Genomic DNA, 23835 nt, shown 5'->3' on the forward strand with positions numbered 1-23835 from the left:
CAAGAGAGGGTGGCAAAATGGCAATGACTATAAAGAAAAGATGAATCATCCATCATCCTTAGCCTGTTTGAAATGGAACCATGGACAAAATAATAGAAGGGTCTGCAGCTCTGACTGCAGTGATACCTTGTAGTGGGGGATGTAAATGCTTTAAATATTACATCCTGCAGTCAACCGGAAGCCGCACCTCGGTTGTCGAACATTTCGGAAGCTGAAGGGGCTTCTGGAAAGGATTACGTTCAACAACCAATGTTTGACTGTAATGATAACAATCTTTTACTCTTTTAATGATAATAAATAAATATAAAATTATTTATTTATACAACAACTGCGGTAAGGATTGGAAAAATAAGTAGTGTAACGGATCTGGAGAATTTTCCTGGGTTTATTCTTAATGTAGAATGCTGAATGGGAGGAGTTCTGGAATGCCTGATATCACAAGGGAAGTGGCTCTTAGCCAGTGGGAGGATGAAACACCCTTAAGAAGAAATTAGAGAAAAGATTGTTATATGACAACACCAAGGTATCCAAACAGAAAAAGGTCTGGAGGGTGGAACACTTTCCTTATGAGCTGTGATATTTGCAGGGTCTCATTCCAGGGCCAAAAGGTCACTAAGAGGGAAAATGATCAGGAGCTTTTATAAAGTACTGTACAGATGGTTTTTCTCTTTTAAATACAGTACTAGAACTGTGGGTCAGCCAATGAAACTGACTGGTGGTACATTCTAGGGCTGTGTACAGGTGCTGTCTTGCCAGTGCCCCCTAATGGCTGTTTGGCCAATAGCAACCACCAGACAATCTAGAGATTCTTAGATTCCACTGGACGGAGGACTGACAGACTCTTAGGTAGAGACAAGCGTTTATTAATTGGTAAACATTAGCAAAGAAATTGATCAGCACCGTAGAATAAGGGTCTAATGTAAAGCCAACAGCAAGTGGAATAAGCTACAGAGCTAGCAATATAACCAATAAGCCAAAAAATCTTAGGCATCAATAATCAAAATACAGATAGAATAAGTAGAGTTCTTCAGGTCTCCCCAGCCGATGGAGATTTGGAAGGTTTATCTGGGACACTTCAGAATGGCAGGCAGCTGCTCTCTTCACATTCTGGAATGGAGCATAGAACAATATATCAAGATCTCCCTGTCTCTGAAAGCTGCTGGCCCTTATATAGTCCATAATGAAGGTCTCATGCTAAGCTGGCAAGAGGTGTGATTCATGCTGTAATTACATTCCCATCCTGCACAGCCCCAATCACCCCACACTGCCGGAGGGAAAGGCGCAGGCCGTGGGCCGCCCAGCAGGCTGTACAGCAGCCCCTATACCACCCCCAAAGCCATGGAAGAGGTGCTGACCGCGGAAGGCTCAACAGGCTGCTCCGGGGGCCTGAGTCAGGGCACACCACCCACGTGGCCCCAACCTGGCCCATAGCTGTCAACTTTTCCCTTTTTCTTTTTTTATAAAAAAGATATTTATTGAAATTTTCTACATCAAAAAACCAAAAAAAGAAAAAAAATTAAAAACACTCAACATTTGTAATCCTTATTTTCAATAACATATTTCCTTGACTTCCCCACACCTCCCCTTCTTGTATTCCAGTTCAAATTGTTAGTTCAACAAGTTCCTGTCCCCAATTTTTTAACCTTATTATATTTAATTCATTTTATATAACCAATTTTAGCTTATAAGCATCAATCTTTATACATCAATACTCATTCTTTAAACCCTTTTCTAAAGTCGACCCAGCTTCCCTTCCACGAATTCCCCAATTTTTATATAAATAACACAACAAAATACCAAAGAAGCAGAATATAATTGTACACCCTTTGGATTCCCAAATCTCCACCCCCCTTTCCCGGTTTCGATCCCCAACGAATGTCCATCAGTCTATCTGCAATCAGCCTGGAGACCTCACATCCGAGGCTCTTAATTCTCTCTCCATTCCTCTCTGCCGGTTTTTTTGATAGTCCTTTGTATTAGACACCAAATCTCGGAAAAGCTCTGACCCAATAGGGTCCATGTTTCTTCCAGCCAGACCTGCATATTTAAAAGTGGAGCCCAAATCTTGTTTCTTACTCTTTTTAAGTCCAAATGTCCCAAAATCTCCAGCTTCCACCTTGGTCAAATTTGTAATCCATAAGTCTTCAGATCTCCACATAGGAAGATCTCTCCAGTCTTCATTCTCCCATTCAAACCAGATTTTCATCATCCAGTTCTTATTTTCCTTTGTATCCATTTTAACAGGCCTCTGGCTCTCCTTTTTCATCTGCAGCATTGCAGCTCCTCCTTCCCTTTCCTCTGGAACAGCATATATATCTTTCTCCACACTCTCAAAGTTCTCAGATTTCTTTTCTTGTTCAGCTGCATGGACTTCTTGAGTCAGGTCCTTATCAAATTCAATGAGATTATTTACTGTTGAATTCAAAGTTGTAACATTTGTAGCCAAAACATCACTTTGGCCTTGTAACTTTCCCAAGAGAAAAAACACTTTATCCAATTCAGCCTGTATTTTTCCTCCTGCAGCCATTCTTGTAATGTCCCAAACCCCCTCTAGAGGGATTCTGGTTGTTTAATATTCCTTCCGGCTCTAGTCCAAAAGCCAAGTTATTTTGTATCAGTTCTTCCTTGTTTTCAACAATTTATAACCAAATTGTAACAAATATAACCAGCAAAGACAACCGAAACAAAGTTCTCTTTTTTCCAGCTTTGTCAGCTAGTTTGACAGCTGTTAAAATCTTCTATATCTCCTCAACAGGCTCTCTCGCGGATCACTCCCGGGTCCTGGGGGGGTGGCGCTTCGGCTCTCAAAATTGACTCTTATCCTCCAGCAAAATTACTTATACTGCCAACTCGTGAAATTAATGACTTTATCCAATAAAAAGAAGATGCTCTCTCGACCTTAGTTATCTAGTCCTTGCTTTAAATTTTCTACAAGACGGGGAGGCGGACGGACTTCCTTTTTCAGCCTTCCCCGATCGTGCCTAATTCAGAAAAAAATTTCCCTTTATAAGTCCAATTTCCGTACTACTCACGGGTTGTTACTTTTAAGTCCAATGTTCAAAGGAAGAAGTCAGCGCTCTCCGACCATGGCATGCGGCTTCACTCCGCAGGAGAAGCAGTCGACTCTCAGCACCGCGCCGCTCCCCGTCCCCCGTTCCGAAGCCTTTAAAAAGGCTCCTTCGCGGGTCGGGGGGTGCAAATGGTGCCCGCCGAGTCACCAGGTCCACAGGCTGCAGTGCCTGTGGTTTCTGAGGGTCCCCGGGTCTTTGCCGCGGCAGGACCCGTCTCCTGCAGAGCTGATTCCCTCCGGAGCTCAGAGGGAATCCGCCATTAGTCGATGGCGCTAACCCGGAAGTTCAACTTTTCCCTTTTCTTGCGAGGAATCCTATTTGGAATAAGGGGATTTCTCTTAAAAAAAGGGAAAAGTTGACAGCTATGACCTGGCCCCGATGCCGGGAAGGAGGTGGGGGCTGCGGCAAGGCCAAAGCAGGCCCCACCACGGCCCCAATCCCCTGCCCATCCCCGGGGGGAAGCCATGAAGGTGAGCCACTCACATCACCAAGAGCGAAGTCCAGCGATGCATCCAGGAGGAAGAAAACAAAGAGAGCCTGGGCTGAAGAGCACCGGCCCTTTGCCTGGCCCTCACCCCACCCCCAACTGGGGCCCATTGTCCTGCTGAGAAGGGGGCGGGGTGACAGTCACTCTGCAGCAAGGTAGGTGGCACCTGGCAGGTAAGCCCCCCGCTGTGTTGCAAACCCCGCCCACCTCCTGGAGGGGGTGTGAGCAGAAATCACGTTCCCATCCTTTCACTTCTTCTCAAACAGCCACGTTCCTTATATTAAAGCTACAGCTACATTGCAAATCAGAAGCACCACATGCTGTTCTATTCCCTGGTGCCCTGCTCTGATTCATGGGCCCAGTTTGTCAGTCCAGATCCATATCATGATCCAGAAAATTCAAGTCTTTGCAATTCCATTTGCTAGCTCAGATGGCTTCAAAATGGAATTAGACAACAGCCCTCTTCGTTCTTTCGTTAAGCCACAGCATCAGGTGTCAGGCTGGGTCTTGGCAGACTTGGAGAGCCTGTGTAACAGCTTCCTCTCTGCTTCTTTTCCAGTTCCAACTCATGGTCTCCATTCAATTGGATTTCTATGCATCTCACGGAGACTGGATCTTGTACTCCATCTTTTCTGATGATCAGGAGGTAGTTCTATGATTAAATGTATATACCTTCTATCAAAGGGACGCGGCTGGCGCTGTGGGTTAAACCACAGAGCCTAGGACTTGGCAATCAGAAGGTCAGCGGTTCGAATCTTCGCGATGGGGTGAGCTCCCATTGCTCGGTCCCTGCTCCTGCCAACCTAGCAGTTCGAACGTATGTCAAAAGTGCAAGTAGATAAATAGGTACCACTCTGGTGGGAAGGTAAACGGCGTTTCCATGCGCTGCTCTGGTTCTCCAGAAGCGGCTTAGTCATGCTGGCCACATGACCTGGAAGCTGTACGCCGGCTCCCACAGCCAATAAAGTGAGATGAGCGCCGCAACCCCAGAGTCGGCCACGACTGGACCTAATGGTCAGGGGTCCCTTTTGTTACGATGTGGATACAACACAGCTGCAAACTGCTAGCTTGATGTTTACATCATGTGATGTGGCTAGCTGTGGGAAAGAATGTTCCTGGAAGTTCACATGCTACTCAAAGCTGTGTTCTGTGTGTAATATGAGACCTTTCTGTTGCCTATGTAAAGGAAGTCTGTGTCACTTGCTGGAAGGAGACTGAAGTGATCGGACATGTTTTCTTGTAGTGCTGTAATGTCAGAAATAAACAGAATGTAGAAGGACTTTCTGACTATTCTTCTTTCCCCTGCGAAGGGGGAGAAGGGGGTGTGCATTTTCCACGCTGGGAAATGTCGCCTATCAAGGTCTGCCTGGACTGTCTGGGATAGCAGCCAGAGTAGATCAACCAGTAAACAAGCTCCGGGAGCAGGGAGAGGGGCCAGCCTCTCCCGATGGGGCTAGTTTTACAACACCTTTACCTTTACCTTCCATCAAGGGTGGTGACCCTCCAGATGTTATTGGTCTACAACTCCCATTGTCCTCAACCATTGACCGTGATGCCTGTGATGCAGGGAGTTGGCACCCAGGAACATAGGAAGACCTCATAGATCCCACAAGATCTAGTAAATGGTGAACATCTCAATGGAGTCCTGCAAACGAGATGTCCAGGAGTTTAGAGAGGAATAGGATGCAAAATGAGAAAGTGCTATATTACCTAAAACAATTTTCAAAAATGCATTGGAATCCATATAGAACATTTCTTTTGGTTCAAAACTGAGATTGATCTAGCAAAAGAAAAAGATATTTCAGTTATATTGGACTCAACAACCTCTTTACGGGAAAGGATGGTCTAATACTGATAGACCCCACTCTGTACCTAATGTGCTCCTAGTGTTATTCTCCATTTGTTCTTGTCTTGTTCTTACTCAGACAAAACCAAGAGGATGGGGAAGCTAGCGCTTCCAAAGCGTGGAGCGTCCAGAAGGAACGTAGCGTCCAGAAAGCGCAAAGCAAGAGCAAAAGAAACTGGTGGTCTGTATACAGCACAGTCATAGGGGCTGAGGTTTCTCATAAAGTAGAGGAGTGCGCGGGAAAGGGAAGTTGATGGAGAGACGGGCAGGGAGTGGAACCCGTCATGTTTTGCCAGGGAGGAGTGCCAAGAAAAGCCCACACAGCTCTTTGGCTGCCAGAGATCCACTAAGCCCCACAGAAACCCCAGGGGTGAGCCTACTCTTTGCTGCTGGCTGCTGTCTTCCTTTAGTGTGTGCAGTCAGGAATGGCTGTACAATTAGGCAGAATGAGGCAGTTGCCTCAGGTAGCAGGTCTGGGGTGGGTAGAGATGTGCAGACCACACAAGCTGCACGCCACCTCCTCAGTTAGTCTGCTGCCTTATTAGCAACATTGAGATAAGAGCCAATGGCCAGCCCAGCCCAGCTTGTGTATGTGGAATTATGTGTTTGGAGGGAGCATCTTGTCATTTGCCTGGGGGGCAGAAAGTAGTATCAAAGGCTCCTGTCTTCTGATCCAGACATTGGTCAGAAAAGTTTCCTCAAGCAGCAAGGCATCTCGTCTCCACCTGCTTTTATCCTCCCAAGTGCCCACCCCCTGAACAGTTGAGTGTCTCTGGCTGATGGCTTCCACAGCATATGGAAACCCTTTTTCCTGGAGTGGCAATGGTATGTTGGCTATTGATGGCTAAAGCAGGATTTTCTTTCTTCAAGCATCTGCTTTTCAGGACTTGGTTACTTTCTTCAAATCTCCAGTGGGTGAAAGATTGATCGTACTTGAGATTTTCATCCTTACTGTCATGACACTGCTGGTTTTCATTCTGTGTAAGTACACAATTGGCATATGGTGATACTTCTGTCGTGGGCTTTGCTTCAATGCCAATAGCATTTCCAAAAGGAGATGGCAGGATCCACCTTCCATTTACCCCTTTCATCTCTCTTTGATTTTAGGGGAGGGAGTTCCAGCTGTCACCCAGTGAGAGCAATGGCACTGTTTTGTTCTCCCTGAATAAGTGAGTTCCAGCACTTGGAACAGAAGCACAGGCTAACACAAGTCCCCGGGACACCCTGGACAATTCCCTTTCCCAGCTTGCAATTCTCTCCTCCTTTCCCCACTAATCCTCATTTGCTGTGGGTGAGCCCCCATTTCTGGTCCTCGGCACCCTGCCCTCTGCTAGGGCTCCAGTCCCTTCAAGGAAAGTGTTTGGGGAAAACAGGCTGCAAAGGATAAGGCCATGGCTAATGTGGCTGGATCCAGAGCCTACCTAAATATTGAGATATATGCAGGGCTTTTTTCAGCCAGAATTCATCAGGACTCAGTTCCGGCCCCTCTCAGGTGGGTGATGTTTCCATTCTAAGAGAACAAGGGAGGCATTAATGGCGAGTTTGAGTGCCTCTTTTTCTAGAAAAATAGCACTGGATAGATGAACACATGGCCTATTTGCCTAGTGAATTCATTTTTAAAGTAAGCAAAGCTCGGGGAGAGGGAGTCAAATGATCCAAGAACTTGCATATTTAAGCATATGGCAGAGCACGAGGCAACCTGGCAAATGCAAGTCTGTAGGACAAAGAGGACAGGTGTATCTAGACACCAAAAATCTAAAGCTCTCTAAGGAAGGCCAACTATCTGGTGAAATGGAAACAGGACTTCAGACGACCAGGGCAGCTTAAATCAAGGCTTGGGAACCCTCAATCTAAGGGCTGAGAGCAGAAAATATTAATAGAAGTCGTTTTCATGTTTTTGTTGATTTGATATTTTATTTGCCCTTCTCCCTAAGGGCACGTTACAAGTCGGCAATTTAAATCCAATATTAATAGCAGTTTGAAACCAAGTATCCCCTTCCCCAGTTTATCAGATTAGTGTGCCAGAACACAATTTCTTTTCTACCTACCTCCTTCTTAGATCGGAAGGAACTGAAAAAGAGAGAGGAGCTTCAAGTGGCAATGGATATGATACGAACTGTGGTTGTTGGGACTGATCCAGTCTACGAAGACAAGGATGGTAAGCATTTTATATGCACATCCACACTTTTGCTGTAACATGTTTAAATTAAACAGAGTTCAATTCCTGTAGTTAAATTTTGGGTTCATGTTGCTTGAGCAATACATGTATTCAATGAAACTCAGCACCCAACAGAGTTCATCACTTTTTCATTGCTCAGCAGAAAGAAAAGCAGACGGTTGTGATTCTCACATCTCCCCACTAGAAATGCTGTCCTCCCCCATCACACTGTAACTCACAATGTTTGTGCTAGTGCAAGATTTTAGCACTAGCACAAGGGAACGTTCCCCCCACTTCTCCCTGCATGCCATCACCAAAGCTGCTCTCCGCGGGGGGGGGGGGGGACTTTGGAACAGATTGCAGGGAAGGAGGCGGATTGCACAAGGGAAAATCCTTGCACTGACATTATATCCCACATCATAAAAAGAGTTTCAGTGCCTCTATTTTCTTAGATCTCACAAAGCATAATTGAAAACTGCAAAGTATTCTTTGAATATTTGGCTTTCCTGTGGAATTCAAGGCAGAATTGGTTTGTGACCCTGTGATTCCCAGCAGAAAAGGAGGACATAGGAAGGGAACATCAGAGATACTTCATGAGCCACTTTTAATATGAGAACAGGATAGTAGACTGCATGGGTCTTTGGTCTGATCCAGCTGCAGGGGTCTTCAGAGGCTTTTCGTTGGTGATCTCAGCCACAGAGAATCAAGTCTGCCCTTATATTCATAAGAAATCCATCCTGGAGCTCTGCTTCTTGTTTCAGGCTTGAGTGTTTTTAAATGTTTGGAAATGGTTTCCTGATATTTGCAGATTGTTATTTCAGATACTCCTGCCTTAAACTGTTTCAAATCTTTTAGACTTAGAAATACTTGCTGCAGCTCAAAACATATCGGAGGAAATGAAGTATTTTGTCAACTTAAATGATCAACTGCAAAAAGAAATTGGTAAGCTACCCTACGGTGCTGAAAAATTGTAGTGCAGTGGGAACCAGCCCTGATTCTGCACCAGCTGAAAGCCCCTCCTCTAGCTGAAAACTTTTAGAGCCAGAGCAGGCTGCTGCCCTCCTTCGCATCCAGCCACCCTAGGGAAACATCAGAGATATTCAGATCAGCTCTCCTGAACTGTCAAAATGCTTTGCAAGCAAGTCACAGAAAGCTGCTCTCACTTCTATCATCTCCTTCGGGCCAGACTGTAGCAGGCCATACGCTACCCGGGAAAGCTCTGCTGGATGGCACAATGGAGGAAGCAGAGCACGTCTTCTTTGTAGCCTTCACTGCCACTTGGTAGGCTCAATGATGAGCCCTCACCAGTAGTCGATTGCATTCAACCAGATTTTTCCTCCACTCACGTAAAAGCCATCTTCCAGCATCTTTCTTTGCCCCAACCTCTGCAGTATAAGGTAAAGGGACAGCTGACCGTTAGGTCCAGTCGTGACCGACTCTGGGGTTGCGGCGCTCATCTCACTTTATTGGCCAAGGGAGCCTGAGTATAGCTTCCGGGTCATGTGGCCAGCATGACTAAGCCGCTTCTGGCGAACCAGAGCAGCGCACAGAACACCGTTTACCTTCCCGCTGGAGTGGTATCTATTTATCCACTTGCACTTTGATGTGCTTTTGAACTGCTAGGTTGGCAGGAGCAGGGACCGAGCAATGGGAGCTCACCCTGTCGCGGGGATTCAAACCGCCGACCTTCTGATCGGCAAGTCATAGGCTCTGTAGTTTAACCCACAGCGCCACCCATGTCCCCCTCTGCAGTATACCAGGGGGCCAAGCAGGCTGCATGAAGCAGGAATGGGCACTCAGGGCCAATCATGTCAATGGCCCAAGCCAAGGCAGAGGGCCCTCTGGGTAGTTGCACCTGCCCTGCGGCACTCCCTCCCACCAGATGTCAAGGGGAAAAACAACTACCTGACTTTCAGAAGACATTTGAAGGCAGCCTTTGTCAGGGAAGGTTTTAATGGTTGGTGTCCAATTCTGTTTTAATTTGTTGGAAGTTGCCCAGAGTGGCTGGAGGAAACCCAATCTGATGGGCAGCATATAAATAAAGTATTATCATTATTATTATTAGGTTGTTCCAGAGCTTGGCCAAAGTTCGGCAGGAGCACCAAAATCCCCCAGAGCCATTTGGGAAGCCCACTGGATCCATCCTGTCAGCTCAGGCAGGGAGACTGCTGGGCAGCAAAGTGGGTGGTAAACCAGCAGACTCCCTCCTCTGTCCCAGTTGCCCAATGCCAGCAACACACACTCCAGATTCCTACCCCCCACCCCCAGCAGAGAGCCTGGAGAGAGGAAAAGAAACAAGTAGGCGAGGCCCCAGGGGTTCAGATAAGGCCTGTGAGGGGACGTACATCTTTTGTCTGTTCCCTCAAATAAAAGCTTCTTGACTGCGTTCCTTTTCCAGCTATCCCCACCCAGGTACAGTGGTGCGCCGCAAGACGAATGCCTCGCAAGACGAAAAACTCGCTAGACGAAAGGGTTTTCCGTTTTTTGAGTCGTTCCGCAAGACGAATTTCCCTATGGGCTTGCTTCGCAAGACGAAACGTCTTGCGAGTTCTTGCGAGTGTGTTTCCTTTTTCTTAAAGCCGCTAAGCCGCTAATAGCCGCTAAGCTGCTAATAGCCGTGCTTCTCAAGACGAAAAAAACTGCAAGACGAAGAGACTCGCGGAACGGATTAATTTCGTCTTGCGAGGCACCACTGTATTTACTGCAGCATCAGCATGGGTTGAAGTGTTAATGTTCTTCTTGTTTTAATCTTTCTGAGCTTCCTAGATGAATATATGTTATCACGTGGCCACAGGAATGAACTTAACAAAAATAACTGAAATCTGCACAGACATACAAGGTGGTCCCCATTAATTTCCCTATTTCCCCCCCCCCTCTACTTCCTCCATACATGGCTTGACTCAAAGATACCCTTCTTGAAAACTTGAACAATGGCTGGGTCATATATGAAAGGACCTTCTATTGGTTTTCTATTGAGATAGGCTCATGGACGGATGCCCAAAAACATTGTGAGCAGGAGGGCGCCAGGCTCATTTCTGTGGAAACAAGGGAAGAACAGGTGAGCATCAAAGCTGAGTACAGGAGGTAGGAGATCTCCTTGAGCCAAAGGCTCCTATCATCACCAGCCATTTAAGAAGCTCCAATCCCCCTGTATGCAGCCAAGACAGCAACTCCATCAGTCAAGCCAAGGGGTGGGTGGGGCAGGGAGCAGCTGCTACCATCTGGGACTCACTGAGGTTTCTTGGAGATGCTGAGCTGTGATAGAATGAAGCTGGCAGTCAGGAAGGAGGTCTTGAAGGAGGAGATACTTGAGGGGCATCTATCCCTTGGCTTGCCGGTAAATTCTTCCTCTACTCTGTGAGATGTACTGAGTGCTTAGAAAGAAGGCATCACTCACCACCCTAACCCTCTGGCGTGAGAGTATCATGGAGATTACTCTAGAGGAGCTTGCAGGGTATATTCCTCTCCCAGCACCTTAGCCCTGGTAGAGGAGCTACTGGGCTGCTACAGGGCACAGACGTGGGTGAGACTCCATCATCATGCCATCAAGTATCCCACAAGCAGACTGATTCCAGTGTCTTTGGAGCCAACCAACAAACATGGCGGCAGAAATTGGAGTATTTGCCACACAGGTCACTGTCCTGCTAGGTGGTTCCAAGACCAACTGTTCTATGGCACAGTCATTTACAGCATTTGGAAATTTTAACTCTGTGTCGTGACTGGAAGACATGTGTAGCCAGTCTTGGTGAGGGCAGGTGAAGTCACCCTTCCCTACAATAGTTCCTCTTTGGGATGCTTCCGTGATTCCATCATCATCATAATTGTGATCAGGGGGACAATACCACATCCACTGTACGAAATTATTCTTGCTGATGGGAATACTATGTATAGTTTTGATCACTGCTTCCTCAATATATGTGGATTGGACCTTCAAATGTGACACCTGCTGCTTTTAAAATGTGCTTGTTTTATGCATGTTTAATTTCTGTCAAGAGCTATAGTCTCCTAGAGAAAAGGACATTGTCTTAAAAGGTTTTATTTGTTCTTTCTGCACCCCTTCCCTAGTATTTTATAAACAAGCAAGTAGAAAGACATCAAAAGTTTTTTTGGATTGGAGTCTTTAAAGACAAGGGAAAGAAATGGTCGTGGCTGTCAGGAATGGAGGCTGAAGTCCAGTAAGTTTCTGAAGAAACATTTGTTAATGGCGTGCATTCCAAAAAGTTGCAGGTTCTGTTTACATAACTGATCTGTTCACCCTCCAAATATATTTTGCCATGCACTTTTCTCTACTACCAAAGATCTGCATATGTACTCCTCCACATCATTGTCCAGGTGAGCGGCTGCTTCTTCTCTCAAGGTTGGAGAGGCAGGAAGGCTGCTCTTCCTGCTTCTCTAACCTATGAATGTGGTGATTCAGAAGAGGGTGCGGGCATCCTTTTCAATGGTTTGTGCTGCTTAGCTCAGCTGCAAAAGGACTTGCAGGAACCTAAACTGAGCGACACTCTCTTTAGGAAAATATTTCTACAGTTATCTGCTAAACAATCTGAATAACTAGCAATCTCAGAACTAAAATAGGAGCAGAGGAGGCAAGTGTGCGAGAGAGCGTAGTTCACGTCACTCTCTTGGATAGAATCATAGACACATAGATATTTAGCGTTGGATAAGACCCCAAGGGTCATCTAGTCCAACCCCTGCAAAGCAGGAATCACTGACAGATCCCCAATAGTTTTGGGTTGTTTAAGACAGTTCATGGTTCCCTTTAAGTATCAAACAACTCTTTTCAACCCGTGTTGATGGATTGACAAGGTCAGAGTAAGATCTCACTCATCCACAGATTGGTAGTAGAACAGCGAGCTGGTCTGGCATTTATTACCAAGACTGGATGAACAGAGGGTCGCTTTCTCCTGGAACAAAATCCAATGGCATTCATCTCCATTGATGCACCCAATACTAATCACTTAACCTTTTTGGCAAAGGCATTGAGTAAAGTTCACAAACGGCCATTGGAGTTGGATAATACCAGCTGGGAACTTAAACCCTGTATGCCAGTGGTTCCCAGTTAGCTAAGTAGTACAGACCCCTTCTTTTTCAGAAGCCAAGACCCATGGGCCCCTCTACCTTTGAACATTTGGATATCTCTGTGGCAGTTTTTGTTATGTGAATAGTGTAATGGAGCCGCTGGGTGGGTGGTCCTTGGACCTCCAATTGGTGAATCACTGCTGTATGTGAACTTAGACTTGATCAAAGGGCACATCCAACCTGTCAGGAATGATTGGTGAGTGCTAGCAGAGATAAGAAGAGTCTGGGAATCCAGCCATATTTACAGGATTTATTGGTTTCTTGTCGTTATTTACAAGAGCTCTGAAAGTCAGCCTCCATCATGGTGAGTCAGTTGCCTCGACTGAAGAAGCCTTCGGTTTCCCCCAGCATATCCACTTTCTGAGCCCAACCCCCTTCCTTCCTCTGTTACGAGAGTGGCTGGGCCCCAGAAGTGGCTCCCCCCTCTCAGATTCATTGCCTCCTGACAGCCCTACGTCACCTTCCTCGTCACCTTCCTCATCCGAGGAAGAAGAGCTGCTAATTAACGGAGGCTTATCTCAGTATTCTCTCCCCCTTCTCTGCCTGCAATTCCCTGACACAACCCAAACATCTCATGGGAGTAAAAGAACACCTACTAGAGTTCTAGAATACATTTACACAGAATTTTAGTGTTCTGTAGTGGGACTTGATTCAATATACAATGGACACTGGAGAATGCAAGGCCTTACCAGAAGTGACAATAAGCATGGGGCTATCAACTATGGATAATTGATTAGAGTAAATGTATATATATGAGAGAGAAATCATATCATTCCAACCATCTCTATAATGGCTTTGTGGTTATAGATTATATTTTGTATTTCAGTTGTAGACTTGGCTATTTTTGTTTCTGTATAGTGTCATTGCCGTCCTTGTGCATAAGGTGAGTGATAGATGTGAGAGGAGGTGGATTATGGCAGATGCAAATCTAACAAAGTTTTTATTTGCTCAGAACAATCACTACTGTGTGAACTCTGCTACGAGAGAGTAAGGATCTCTCAACACCCAAAATGGTACACAGCAGATCTGAGGAGGATGCGGGTGCATATGAAGAGGAGAGAGGGGCGGTTCTGTTGCAGAAATGGAAATCTTGGCTATAGCAGAAATACTGCATGGGATACTACACAAAAATGTTAAATAAAGTGACTGCAAGTTCTTTTGTGTACCACTGAGCCTTCCACAGTGACACCCTCATTTTTTTTGTAGTTTCCTATGAGGAATCACTTCATATCAGAAGAAAATAGTCTTGACCTACAGTTGTGGGTTTTTTGTTCTTTTACATGGTTAGAATTCTAAAATCTGGGGAGAAAAATCCATCACGATTGTGGGTGGATGTGAAGAGAGAAAGAGCCGAACATCTTTTTAATGGTAGAAGACATGGGGAGTGAGTGAGGAAGTAGACTTCCAGTCTTGATTGATCAGTCCTGCTTTTCTTTTCAGCTACTGGAATTACTATGAGCCAAATTATGAAGCGAACCATGACTGTGTTGCTGTGTCCTATGAGTGCTACTATGAAAAATGCTGGATGGCATTCGAATGTGATCTACAAATACACTATATTTGTAAGAAGGTGCCTAATGATACTTGGCTCTAAGAAGACACCGTAAGACTGGATCCCATGATCACCACACAAAGCCAAAACCAAGAGATCACCCCACGGTTTTAATGCACAATCCACACCCTGCCACCTAGAGTATGGGACTCTCTGGCACCAACCCTCAAGACACATCGAAAAGACTTTAATCTGCAAGCTCAAACATAGATGGCTACGAAAATAAAGAATGGAAGGGTCCAGTCATAGCCTGTTTTTTGTTTAATGTCTTTATTTGCAATGTATACCAGTATTTGTTTCCTTACTCTGTGTGTTGATGCCCCATTGCCCCTTCTGATCTCCATGGTCGCTACCTTACAAGGCACATAAGGACAACCATGCATGCCAGGCAATGAGAATGGGGGCCACCCAGCGCTTGTGTCACGGGCTGGCTCACAGGTGACCAAAGTCCCAGCAGGGGACGTCAGGACCGGGGGCAAGATGGTGGGGTGGGAGCAGGAACGGGGGCCCAGAAGCCAGGAGTCAAGAAGCCAAGGGTCCGAGGGTCAGGAAGCAAGGAGTCACGAAGCCAGGGGTCTGAGGATCAAGAAACAGAGTCACGAAGTCAGGGGTCTGAGGATCAAGAAGCAAGGAGTCAAGAAGCTGAGGTTCAAGGATTAGGAAACAAGAAGCCAAACACAGCAAGGCAGGAAGCATGTTGCTGTGGCAAAGAGCCGAAGGGAAATGTTGACCTTATATCCCTTCCTGGCTCTTGCCACCAGGTGCTGTGAGTTACCAATCGGCCTCACCTGTGAGGCCGCGCCTTGCCTCTTCACAACAAACTTAGGAAGGCCCCAGTCCTGCAAAGTCCTATTGGTCACAGGGCTTGGCTCCTGCACACACAACTGACAGCCTGGTGTCCCCTTCTAGCAGGCTAATCACAAACACAACTTTGGCTTCATCATTGGGACATTACGGCGCCCTTACTCTCTAATAATAATAATAATAAATTCTTATTTATATCCCGCCCTCCCCAGCCAAAGCTGGGCTCAGAGTGGCTAACAATAGTAAAATAATTCAGCATTCTAAAATCAATTCATTATAAAATCAGTTCAAATCAAATTGATGGCAACCATTGGGCTAGAGTTCTGTGAAGAATTACCAACGGAGGGGGTCAGGCTGTGCCTTGGCCAAAGGCCTGGTGGAACAGTTCTGTCTTGCAGGCCCTGTGGAAAGATGTCAAGTCCCGCAGGGCCCTGGTCTCTTGTGACAGAGCATTCCACCAGTTTGGGGCCACAGCCGAAAAAGCGCTGGCTCTGGTTGAGGCCAGCCTAATCTCTCTGTGGCCTGGGACATAGGCGCCGACTCCATGGGGCCTGAGGGGGCCCGAGCCCCCTCAAAAATTTTATTGGGGGGGCTCTGCCCCCCCAATAATTAAAAATTTTTTCGCGCGCCTTGGCTCCCTCGTCGCGCGCCTTGGCTCCCGCGGCCGGCGAGGGGAGCCCGGGCCGCGCGCGGCTGCTGCTGCCGCCGCCGTTTGTGGTCATGGCGGAGCTGCCGCCTAGGGAGGAGGGGAGAGGGGGCTGGCGGGGGGGCTGGCGGTGAAGGGGGCTTGGCTGCTATCTTGGGCTCTCTCTCTCGGGCTCTCTCTCTCAGGCTCTCTCTCGGGCTCTCTCTCTCTCTCTCTCTCTCGGGCTCTCTCTCTCTCGGGCTCTCTCTCTCTCTCGGGCTCTCTCTCTCGGGCTCTCTCTCTCGCTCTCTCTCTCTCGGGCTCTCTCTCTCTCGGGCTCTCTCTCTCTCGGGCTCTCTCTCTCTCTCTCTCTCTCTCGGGCTCTCTCTCTCTCTCGGGCTCTCTCTCTCTCTCTCGGGCTCTCTCTCTCTCGGGCTCTCTCTCTCTCTCGGGCGCTCTCTCTCTCGGGCTCTCTCTCTCTCTCTCGGGCTCTCTCTCTCTCTCTCGCTCTCTCTCTCTCTCTCGGGCTCTCTCTCTCTCTCTCGGGCTCTCTCTCTCTCTCTTGGTCTCTCTCTCTCTCTCGGGCTCTTCCCACCCAGGGCTTGTGGGCATCTGCTCTGAGAGGAAGATGGAGGTGACTTCCCTTAAAGGTCATGGAATCATAGAGGTGGAAGGGACCCAAAGGTCATCCAGTCCAGGCCTTGGCTCCCTCGTCGCGCGCCTTGGCTCCCGCGGCCGGCGAGGGGAGCCCGGGCCGCGCGCGGCTGCTGCTGCCGCCGCCGTTTGTGGTCATGGCGGAGCTGCCGCCTAGGGAGGAGGGGAGAGGGGGCTGGCGGGGGGGCTGGCGGTGAAGGGGGCTTGGCTGCTATCTTGGGCTCTCTCTCTCGGGCTCTCTCTCTCAGGCTCTCTCTCGGGCTCTCTCTCTCTCTCTCTCGGGCTCTCTCTCTCTCGGGCTCTCTCTCTCTCTCGGGCTCTCTCTCTCGGGCTCTCTCTCTCGCTCTCTCTCTCTCAGGCTCTCTCTCTCTCGGGCTCTCTCTCGGGCTCTCTCTCTCTCTCTCTCGGGCGCTCTCTCTCGGGCGCTCTCTCTCTCTCTAGGGCTCTCTCTCTCTCGGGCTCTCTCTCTCTCTCGGGCGCTCTCTCTCTCTCTCGGGCTCCCTCTCTCGGGCTCTCTCTCTCTCTCTCTCTCGGGCTCTCTCTCTCTCTCTCGGGCTCTCTCTCTCTCTCGGGCTCTCTCTCTCTCTCTCGGGTGCTCTCTCTCTCTCTCTCGGTCTCTCTCTCGGGCTCTCTCTCTCTCTCGGGCTCTCTCTCTCTCTCTCGGGCTCTCTCTCTCTCTCGGGCGCTCTCTCTCTCGGGCGCTCTCTCTCTCTCTTGGGCTCTCTCTCTCTCTCTCGGGCTCTCTCTCTCTCTCTCGGGCTCTCTCTCTCTCTCTCTCTCTCTCGGGCGCTCTCTCTCTCTCTCTCTCGGGCTCTCTCTCTCTCTCTCTCGGGCGCGCGCTCTCTCTCTCTCTCTCTCTCTTGGGCTCTCTCTCTCTCTCTCTCGGGCTCTCTCTCTCTCTCTCTCGGGCGCTCTCTCTCGGGCGCTCTCTCTCTCTCTAGGGCTCTCTCTCTCTCGGGCTCTCTCTCTCTCTCGGGCGCTCTCTCTCTCTCTCGGGCTCTCTCTCTCTCTCGGGCTCCCTCTCTCGGGCTCTCTCTCTCTCTCTCTCGGGCTCTCTCTCTCTCTCTCGGGCTCTCTCTCTCTCTCGGGCTCTCTCTCTCTCTCTCGGGTGCTCTCTCTCTCTCTCTCGGTCTCTCTCTCGGGCTCTCTCTCTCTCTCGGGCTCTCTCTCTCTCTCTCGGGCTCTCTCTCTCTCTCTCGGGCGCTCTCTCTCTCGGGCGCTCTCTCTCTCTCTCGGGCTCTCTCTCTCTCTCTCGGGCTCTCTCTCTCTCTCTCGGGCTCTCTCTCTCTCTCTCTCTCGGGCGCTCTCTCTCTCTCTCTCTCGGGCTCTCTCTCTCTCTCTCTCGGGCGCGCTCTCTCTCTCTCTCTCTCGGGCTCTCTCTCTCTCTCGGGCTCTCTCTCTCTCTCTCTCGGGCTCTCTCTCTCGGGCTCTCTCGGGCTCGCTCTCTCCCTCTCGGGCTCTCTCTCTCTCGGGCTCTCTCTCTCTCTCTCGGGCTCTCTCTCTCTCGGGCTCTCTCTCTCTCTCTCTCTCTCGGGCGCTCTCTCTCTCTCTCAGGCTCTCTCTCTCTCGGGCGCTCTCTCTCTCTCTGGCTCTCTCTCTCTCTCTCTCTCTCTCTCGGGCTCTCTCTCTCTCGGGCTCTCTCTCTCTCTCAGGCGCTCTCTCTCGCTCTCTCTCTCTCGGGCTCTCTCTCTCTCTCGGGCGCTCTCTCTCTCGGGCTCTCTCTCTCTCTCTCGGGCTCTCTCTCTCTCGGGCGCTCTCTCTCTCTCTCTCGGGCTCTCTCTCTCTCGGGCTCTCTCTCTCTCTCTCAGGCGCTCTCTCTCTCTCTCTTTCTCGGGCTCTCTCTCTCGGGCTCTCTCTCTCTCTCTCGGGCGCTCTCTCTCTCTCTCTCGGGCTCTCTCTCTCGGGCGCTCTCTCTCTCTCTCGGTCTCTCTCTCTCTCTCTCTCTCGGGCTCTCTCTCTCTCTCTCGGGCTCTCTCTCTCTCGGGCTCTCTCTCTCTCTCTCGGGCTCTCTCTCTCTCTCGGGCGCTCTCTCTCTCTCGGGCTCTCTCTCTCTCTCGGGCTCTCTCTCTCTCTCGGGCTCTCTCTCTCTCTCTCGGGCTCTCTCTCTCTCGGGCTCTCTCTCTCTCTCGGGCGCTCTCTCTCTCGGGCTCTCTCTCTCTCTCTCTCGGGCTCTCTCTCTCTCTCGGGCTCCCTCTCTCGGGCTCTCTCTCTCTCTCTCTCGGGCTCTCTCTCTCTCTCTCGGGCTCTCTCTCTCTCTCGGGCTCTCTCTCTCTCTCTCGGGTGCTCTCTCTCTCTCTCTCGGTCTCTCTCTCGGGCTCTCTCTCTCTCTCGGGCTCTCTCTCTCTCTCTCGGGCTCTCTCTCTCTCTCTCGGGCGCTCTCTCTCTCGGGCGCTCTCTCTCTCTCTCGGGCTCTCTCTCTCTCTCTCGGGCTCTCTCTCTCTCTCTCGGGCTCTCTCTCTCTCTCTCGGGCGCTCTCTCTCTCTCTCTCTCGGGCTCTCTCTCTCTCTCTCTCGGGCGCGCTCTCTCTCTCTCTCTCTCGGGCTCTCTCTCTCTCTCGGGCTCTCTCTCTCTCTCTCTCGGGCTCTCTCTCTCGGGCTCTCTCGGGCTCGCTCTCTCCCTCTCGGGCTCTCTCTCTCTCGGGCTCTCTCTCTCTCTCTCGGGCTCTCTCTCTCTCTCTCGGGCTCTCTCTCTCTCGGGCTCTCTCTCTCTCTCTCTCTCTCGGGCGCTCTCTCTCTCTCTCAGGCTCTCTCTCTCTCGGGCGCTCTCTCTCTCTCTGGCTCTCTCTCTCTCTCTCTCTCTCTCTCTCTCTCGGGCTCTCTCTCTCTCGGGCTCTCTCTCTCTCTCAGGCGCTCTCTCTCGCTCTCTCTCTCTCGGGCTCTCTCTCTCTCTCGGGCGCTCTCTCTCTCGGGCTCTCTCTCTCTCTCTCGGGCTCTCTCTCTCTCGGGCGCTCTCTCTCTCTCTCTCGGGCTCTCTCTCTCTCGGGCTCTCTCTCTCTCTCTCAGGCGCTCTCTCTCTCTCTCTTTCTCGGGCTCTCTCTCTCGGGCTCTCTCTCTCTCTCTCGGGCGCTCTCTCTCTCTCTCTCGGGCTCTCTCTCTCGGGCGCTCTCTCTCTCTCTCGGTCTCTCTCTCTCTCTCTCTCTCGGGCTCTCTCTCTCTCTCTCGGGCTCTCTCTCTCTCGGGCTCTCTCTCTCTCTCTCGGGCTCTCTCTCTCTCTCGGGCGCTCTCTCTCTCTCGGGCTCTCTCTCTCTCTCGGGCTCTCTCTCTCTCTCGGGCTCTCTCTCTCTCTCTCGGGCTCTCTCTCTCTCGGGCTCTCTCTCTCTCTCGGGCGCTCTCTCTCTCGGGCTCTCTCTCTCTCTCTCTCGGGCTCTCTCTCTCTCTCTCTCTCTCTCGGGCTCTCTCTCTCTCTCTCGGGCTCTCTCTCTCTCTCTCTTGGTCTCTCTCTCTCTCTCGGGCTCTTCCCACCCAGGGCTTGTGGGCATCTGCTCTGAGAGGAAGATGGAGGTGACTTCCCTTAAAGGTCATGGAATCATAGAGGTGGAAGGGACCCAAAGGTCATCCAGTCCAACCCCCAGCAATTCAGGACTCACAGCTAAAGCATCCCTGGCAGATGCCCTCCCCCCGACCTCTCCCTAAAAGCCCCTTCCCCTGTCTGACTGCTCTCACCACCAGAAAGGCCTTCCTAATGTTTTGTGGGAATCTCATTAAGCCTACAGAGCTATATATGCAAATGGATCTACTTATTCTTTCCCTTGAAGATACATTGATTCGTTTGTTACTGTGGTTTCGATCAATACTTTCCAAAGATCTTTACATTTATCCATGCATGATCTTTGTCTGAAAGCTCATGGGTTGCAGGAGTTGTCATAGGAGGTTATATTTTTGTCCTTCCAACTGTTATGGAAATTACAGGGGGGGGGGCACATCTTTAAAGTTGTTAAATGTTGCAAATATTATGCCTGAATGTACCCTTTCAACTTGACAGCTCAGGGAAGTTACCTAGATGAAATCCTGTAACACAATGTATCAGCCTTAATCATTTTGCAGATGTTAAGGGGGGGGCAGAGCCTGCAGCCACCATCCCTTTCCGGTGGGGAGGGGGCAGAGGAAAGACAGGAAGCTTTTCCCTGCAGAGTTAGACCCCTTGGCTGCGTGGCCCTCGGGTCCCTTCAAACTCCTGGGCGTTTTGCTGGTGGGGGGCTGCGTGGGGGCCTGGGCGATGTCAGAAGAGGAAGCTTGCAGGCCTGGTTGTCTGTTGGGGGCAGCAGGAAGAGGCGGAGGGCAGGATGTGCAGCCCCTGCCTGGCTTTCCTGTGGGACCAAGGAAGCGGCTGGGGGGGGGGGGGACTTGGCCGCTGGCCTTTGTTGCGGAGGTGGCAGTGTGGGAATGCCAGTCCCAAGGGCAGCCTCTGGGGTCTGGGTGCTGCTGCCTGTCCCCTGCCATGGACTTGGCGGGGGGGGGGCTGTGCTATTGGGCTGGCAGAGACTTAACGGGGGGCTGCCTCTCCCAGCCAAAGCTGACCCACAAAATTGCAACCCAGTGTGTGTGTTTGTGGGGGGGGGGGGGGAACCAGCCTGCGCAGGGTAAGCCCCGATGGGGCTCCTGGGCTCCTTCTGATGCATGAACATTGGAGGTTGTCCTTTACAGCTCAGCTCCCCAAGGGGCTCAAAGCCTCCCAAGTCCATTATCAGTCGGAGACGAATGAGTGGAAGCTGGAAGAAAGGAGGAATCTTTATTTTTCTGTTGAAACAGAGCCCTCCTTCCCACTGACATTTGCAAGGAGGGGAGGACCCCAAACAAAGGTGTGCAGCAGCTTTGACAGACTTTTCCGGCTCAACATCAGGAAGAGCTTTCTGACAATAAGAGCTGTTCAGACGGTCTCTGCTCCCTGGGAGAGGCTAGGTGGCCATCTGTCAGGGATGCTTGAGCTAAGATTCCTGCATTGCAGGGGGTTGGACTAGATGACCTTGGGGTCCCTTCTGTCTCTATGATTCTATGATTAGCATAATACAAGCATCTCAGGAAGAGGCATCTACCAACAGAAATCCAAGAGTGTGGCTTCTCTCCTGTCTGTCAAGGGACCTGCAGGTGCTGATTGCCTTACTTGGCCAGTTCCTTAGGATTGGTACATACAGTCATACCTCGGGTTACAGATGCTTCAGCTTAAGCATTTTCAGGTTATGGATGCACTGAAACCCAGAAGTACCGGAATGGGTTACTTCCAGGTTTCGGCACTTGTGCATGCGCAGAAGCGCTAAATCACAACCTGTGTGTGCGCAGACGCAGCAATGTGAGTTGCGAACACTGCGGGTTGCGAACGTGCCTCCCACATGGATCACGTTCGCAACCCGAGCGTCCACTGTACCTTGGTTCTCGAACAGAATGCGTTCCGGGAGTCCATTCGACTCCCGGAACCATTTGAAAACCAGAGTGCGGCTTCTGCCAGAGGAGCCCCCTGCAGCCAATCGGAAGCCGCACCGGATGTTCGCCCTCCAAAAATCATTTGAAAACCAGAACACTCACTTCCGGGTTTCGATTGTTCAGAAGCCGATTTGTTTGGGAGCCAAGGTGCTCGGCTTCTCAGGTACAACCGAACCTGAGTCCTTGGGGGCGCCGCCTCCCTGGGCGGGAACGCTGCGGGTGCGCGAGGGAGGAGGGCGGCCCCTGAGGGCTGGGAGAGCCGGGCTACCGTGGCCGAGAGGGCTGCTCTGCCGGGTGCCGCTGACATTGGAACTTAGAAAACTTCCCGGGGCAGGACCCCGGTATGGGCCCCCCCAATATTTTTTATAAGTCGGCGCCCCTGGCCTGGGACCTTCAGGATGTTTTTATCTGAAGATCGTAAGTTCCTCTGTGAAACATACCAGGAGAGGCTGTCCCGTAGGTACAAGGGTCCTAGGCCGTATAGGGCTTTAAAGGTTAAAACCAGCACCTTAAACCTGATTCTGTACTGGGCAACAAACACATTGAACTGCTCCCGATTTCTTCAGAACTTGGCAAGGGGCAAGACTGGGGTCCACACCAGTGTAGGCACAGCACTGGCAACATGTGGCGCTGCTTTCATGGCATTCATGGTGGCAGGGGCGCCAACTTGAATAAAATATTACCTGCTCCACCTTGCATAATTGATCACAAGACAGTGCACACACACCATTTGAATGGCAATGCCCATCAAATATTTGTTGGCCCCCTCAAGTATTTTATTGGGTGTGGGAAAAGGGACCTCTGCCCCTAGGAATTGGCTCCTTTGTACAGTGGCTGTCAACAGAGTTAAATAACATATTAGATTCTGCTGTTCTGAATCACACCTTTACAAGGTGTGAATAGCTTGGTCTGTGTTGAGGACTAGCACCCCAGGAGTCTAGCCGGGGACCTCTCCTGTCATGTCTTGCATGATTGATGGCTGGAAGTGGCTGTGGTCGCTTCAATCTGCCCTGCATACCAAGCCAAGGAGAACTGATATTTTAATTCTTTATTTTCAGGGAATAAACTGAACAGGAAGACTGGGAAGTGTCCACTCGGTCTGCTCGGCTCCTCTCAGAAGAGAAGGGAGGGTGGGAAGGTTTTCCCCCTTGTCTCCAGCAGTTTCAAGAGGAGAAGAAGACAGAGCTGAATTGTAGCTGAAGGAAGAAATGCCTAGTTACAAGATAGTGGTGGAGGAGGGGGGAGTGAGGGAGCAGCCTGCAGAGACCTCCCTGGAAAGTTTGGGAGATCCTCCTTCTCCAAGGGCTCGTCAGTCACTCCGCCTTCAGGAACAGAGAATGTAGAGGAGTGTGATTCCCGGGACCTCCTGTAGGTTCTCAGGATGTTGTTGGGGATGGAAGAGGTGGTCTTCAGAGCAGACAACATCTCCTTTGCGTGGAGACCTGGATTCTTTGTCTTGCAACCAGAAGACTGATACAAACTTGCTTGCTCTTCTTGTCTTTGATGCTGCCAGGGGAGGAGAGGGTTCTCCACTCCTGACATTCATTGACAAAAGGATATCATTGTAATGGCTTGGGTCTCTCCCACAGACGCGAGACAACTCCGCCAGTCAATTATTTCAGATTTATTGCTCAAACAAACCTAAACATGACGGAGCTCAGCTACTCAGCGTCATTCCCCAAGGAAGCAGTTGCTGGGACTGAGCTCCACCCCCTTTTCCTCCAGCAGGAAAACCCCCACAGTCCTTTCCTTTTCGGGCCTCTTGCAAAGTCTCAAGAGCCTACAAGTTTTTGGAGAGGCTACTGCCTGTCTTTCTGTGTCTGAGTCACTGCTTGAGCTGCCTAATCTCTTCCCCCTGTCTGCCAGCGAAGGGACGTAGCTGACAATCATCTTGGTAGTATATATTTATACTTGGTAGTATATATGATACTTGTGTCTTGTGTCTTTGCTGAGCAGACATGCTAACAATCCTACAGTTAAGGATCGGAATGCACTGAAACGCATAGCACGTTACTTGAAAGGGACTATGCACTACAGACAGATTCACTAATCAGGAGTCTGGAGGTCTTGAGATATTTGCAGATGCAAGTTTTGGAAGTGACACCACAGATGGCAAAAGCACTTCTGGAGTATGCTACATGT

General features: G+C 49.9%; 1 protein-coding gene and 1 long non-coding RNA gene across 18 annotated transcripts in view; one reads left to right on the top strand and one right to left on the bottom strand.

Annotated features, from left to right (window-relative positions):
• LOC114595218 (zinc finger protein 75D-like) overlaps positions 1 to 23835 on the bottom strand; it is a 437997-nt gene that overhangs the window by 183127 nt on the left and 231035 nt on the right. The gene's annotated exons all lie outside the window — the stretch shown is intronic.
• LOC114595202 (uncharacterized) lies at positions 6130 to 10614 on the top strand. The gene is made up of 4 exons (XR_013392742.1): positions 6130 to 6385; positions 7464 to 7562; positions 8418 to 8504; positions 10469 to 10614. It is a non-coding gene; the product is annotated as an uncharacterized LOC114595202 (long non-coding RNA).

The sequence above is a fragment of the Podarcis muralis genome, chromosome 4 (assembly GCF_964188315.1).
Source record: "Podarcis muralis chromosome 4, rPodMur119.hap1.1, whole genome shotgun sequence".
Taxonomy (NCBI): domain Eukaryota; kingdom Metazoa; phylum Chordata; class Lepidosauria; order Squamata; family Lacertidae; genus Podarcis; species Podarcis muralis.